The sequence below is a fragment of the Rhinopithecus bieti genome, unplaced genomic scaffold (assembly GCF_001698545.2).
Source record: "Rhinopithecus bieti isolate Rb0 unplaced genomic scaffold, ASM169854v2 scaffold_3067, whole genome shotgun sequence".
NCBI classification, from domain to species: domain Eukaryota; kingdom Metazoa; phylum Chordata; class Mammalia; order Primates; family Cercopithecidae; genus Rhinopithecus; species Rhinopithecus bieti.
In genome coordinates, this window is record NW_016804208.1 from 336,552 (window position 1) to 340,701 (window position 4,150).

The following is a 4,150-nucleotide window of genomic DNA, read 5'->3' on the forward strand; positions in this document are numbered from 1 at the left end:
TTTAAAAAGCTATAAATGGGTTGATGTAGCTATGTGTTTCTCTTGCTCATCCAAGATACATTACTCAGTCTTTGCCCCATGTCTCACCTGGGTTTTTATTTATTTGTTTATATAGTTAGTTAAAGGGAACAAAATGTTGATTTGACATATCTTAAATGTATAGTACTGTTTTATTGATCTTCCTCTCCTTTCTCTCCATCAATCACAGGGGGACTATTACTTATGGCAAAGTGTGTCTGGATGTCTGTAATGTGCAGAACACCATGATTTTCTCAAAATTAATTTTACAAGCCTTTAGAACAGGATTGTGCAGGAAATGAATATACTATCCTCATAACTTACACACTTAACTTCATTTTGAGCAGTTTTTATAGGTCTTATATTCTGTTAGGCAATAAAGTTTAGTTTATCTTAAGACAGAAAGGAACCAAAATCAACCAACACTTCCATTAAAGGCCTCAAGGTAACCCGCAACACTTTTTCCAAGCAATGACATACGAGTTCACCTTTCGCTTCTATCCCCATGTGTATTTTTGCTTTCCAAAAGCAATCAATCTCAACTTATCCTACAAGAAAAAAAAAAAAAGTTCAAATCCAACTATATGCTGCCTACAAGGAACATACTTTAAATATAAATAAACACATTAAAAGTAAAAGAATGGAAAAAGATATACTAAAACTAGTCAAAAGAAAGCTGGAGTGGATAGATAGTGGATAGATTAATATCAGACACAGTAGATTTTAGAGCAAAGAATATTCCCAAAATAAAGAAGCTTATTTCATAATGTTAGTGGGTCAATAGGTCAGTACATCAAGAGAACATAATTCTAAACATTTATGTACTAATAAAGTTTTGTTTGTTTGTATGTTTGTTTGTTGTTTGTTTTTCTGAGATGGAGTTTTGCTCTTGTTGCCCCAGGCTGGAGTGCAGTGGCGTGGTCTTGGCTCACTGCAACTTCTGCTTCCTGGGTTCAAGTAATTCTTCTGCCTCAGCCCCCTGAGTAGCTGGGATTACAGGCACCTACCACCGTACCCAGCTAATTTTTGTATTTTTAGAAGAAACAGAGTTTCAACATGTTGGCCAAGCTGTGAACTCCTAAACTCAGGTAAGCCGCCCACCTTGTCCTCCTAAAGTGCTGGGATTACAGGCATGAGCCACTGCGCCTGGCCTACTAATAACAAAGTTTTAAAATGCACGAAGCAAAATGTGGTAGAACTTTGAAGAGAAATAGATAAATCTATATTTACGGTCAGAAATGTCAATACCTCTTTCTCAATAATTGATGGAATAAGTAGAAAATCAGTGAGCATATAGAAGCATGGACACTATTAACAAAGTTAACTTAATTGAAATTTATGGAATATTCTATCCAACAACAGCAGAATGTACATTCTTTTCAAGTGCATGTGACATATTTACTAGGCAGACCATATTCTGGGACATAAAATAAGTCTCCATAAATTTTAAAGGATTCAAGTCATACAAGATATGTTTTTTGACTACAATGGAATAGTATTCACCACACTTGGAATAGGGTGACAACTTCAAGCAGTGCTTGTTCTTACCAGTAACCAACCCCAGCAGGAAGGAGGAGCTGGGGGTGGGAGAATTAGGGCTTTAAGTTGCCATATCACAAGTGAGAACTTTCCTGTATGCTAGGACATTTGTGTTCAACATGTGTTTTCAGTTCTTGGAGGAATCCAGATGACTAAGGGAGTCCTTTCTAAAACCCCAGGACGTCTTGCTTTCAGATGTGATCAATGATATACAAATCTCCTTCTAAGGAGAGATAAATTAGGGAATAGTTTTTCACATGACAGAAAGGATGATCCTATTTGCTTTGTTAATGGATTGGACTTGGGTGATAGTTATTTTCTATCACCCAAAGAGCATAGCTCCTCCATGGAGCCATATTTTCAAAATTTCCTTTTACATTCAGCATTGAAAGAACACATTTGTTGCATATATTGAGGAGGACTATTTGCAAATCATGCCCCAAATCAACACTTGAAAGTCTAAGTGATCAGAGAGGAAGGTGGTTCAGTATGTGTGGGAGTCAGTAAGGATTCAGGGCAGAAGCTACCCAGAATGACCCAGCAGGGATTGGTTCCCAGTAAATTATTTTCTTGCTTACAGATTTCCTACCCAGTAGAATCACTGAGGTCATTTTAGTGACTAAACACAAATAACAGGCTTCTTAAGAGTTTCAGATTTGAACCAAGTTGAACTTTTGCAAGTGTGACTAAGGCCTGCCAGCTTGATGGCAAACCTGGGCCCAGCATCAGGTACCAACAGAAGGCAAACCCTGACTGGAAAGTTGTGCTTTGCTTTTCATTTTATTGTCACAATTTTTCACAGTTTGCCTCATGCCACCTTGTTACTTAATTCCAACACCTCGGAGGAAAAATGTGTAATCTTTTAATATTTATGTTACTTACTTAAGATACTTAAGATTATGTTTCTGCCTAGGTGTTGCCAAGATAGTCAAGCCAACTCTTGTTTATAGAGGGTAGAAAATATAAATCTGTCTAAACTCTTTCACGAAATGAAGGTCTTAATATTTCCAAAGAGTTGAATTTGGTACTACTCTTGGAGAGCCTTAGAGAAGCGTTGTCAATACAAGGCGTCATTGTTTTAGGTTTCCTATCCATGACTTGCTTTTTTCCCCAACTTTCCTCTCTTTTGGCAACTTCTCCTCACATTCTGTCCTACATTTGGCCCTGAGTCAGTTGAAAGCTTTGCAAGTTGATTTTCCATTCCCATCTGAATTTTAGCTTAGCTGTGGAACTGTTTTCCATGTGTTTTTAATCATTTGTCCATGTGTTATGAGCTTATAGGGACAATATGGTTCCCCCAAGCTGCCTGCATTGTATAAGCAGAAACTGGCAAGGTGGCCAGTGGGGGAACAGTTTTCAGACAGATGCCCCCTACACTCATTTCTGTTGGTGATACACCACCCCCATGCTCCAACTGGAGTAAAACAATTTACAAGCTGCATAAAGTTACCCAACAGGCATATAGTCCTCTGGCATGAATTACCTTTTTTAGGAGTGTGATTATCCTTCAGGGGAGACATGCCTGGGAAGTGTGGCTGGTGTGTTAATGTTCAAAGGCCTGCTCTGAGACTGTGGCCAGGCTGGGAAATGAAGAATGGTTTAGTCCCAGATTCCATGGAACTTTGATTTTAAAATAGAATCTAAACACAGAGAATTAAGGATAAGTTCTCCAGGACAAAGAGATACTTCTTAGAAAGTAAAACGCAACAAGGGCCTATGTCAGAAGTTTCCTTTCACGTTTTTATTGGACTCAGTATGTTGAAACAAACATTCATTCACCTACTAAAGGTAGACTGAAGGACCAGGAATGGAAAACAACAGAAAATGCATTAAACAAAATCCCTTTTCTCAAAGTTGCTGACAGTGTGGTCTCCAGCAAACATAATCCCTGCCCTTGAAGATCCTCGCTTCCTGGGTAAAAAGATATGCATGTACCCAAATTAAGACAAGCCCAAGGAGTCCCTGAATGGCCGAATCAAGAAGGAACTTGGCTTTTCAGAGTCCCAAATAAATCTCAGTATCATGGAGGAGATGTCTCCCTTGTAAATCCGGAAGTGGATGTGAGAAAGTAGAGGTTGGGTTGGGACAAAGCTTCCCAATATTTGACTGGCAAAGGCAGAAGACAACACTGAAAACTTCTATGGAATCAAGAAAATTTGAAATGATCAAACATTATATAAAAGCATCCAGTGGAGTGCAAAAGTTTGACAATTCAGGGTAGACTATGGAGGAAAGTTGGTTGGAAAGGATGTGATTCCAAGAGCAGAGTGGAAAGGAGAAACGAACTGGTGTGGTTTGATGGTCAAATGTGAGGAGACCCACGTATATGGTAGCTCCTATCTTTCTCTGCAGAAAAAGGGGCATTTATTGAAAACGATGAAAGAGGCAGAGCAGTCAAAGATTTAAGATAGTTAGAAAAGGCTTTCACTAACCTACATGGAAAATGCAAAGCAAGTTGAACAGAGGAATGAGAAAGATTGCTGAGCAGAGTTGAGGGTTCCATTGAGACAGAAGGAAATTTGTGTGGAATCTATTTTTGCCCATTTGTCTGTGTCTCTGAAAGCATTCCCTATGCCAGGTGTGGGTCCAGGGA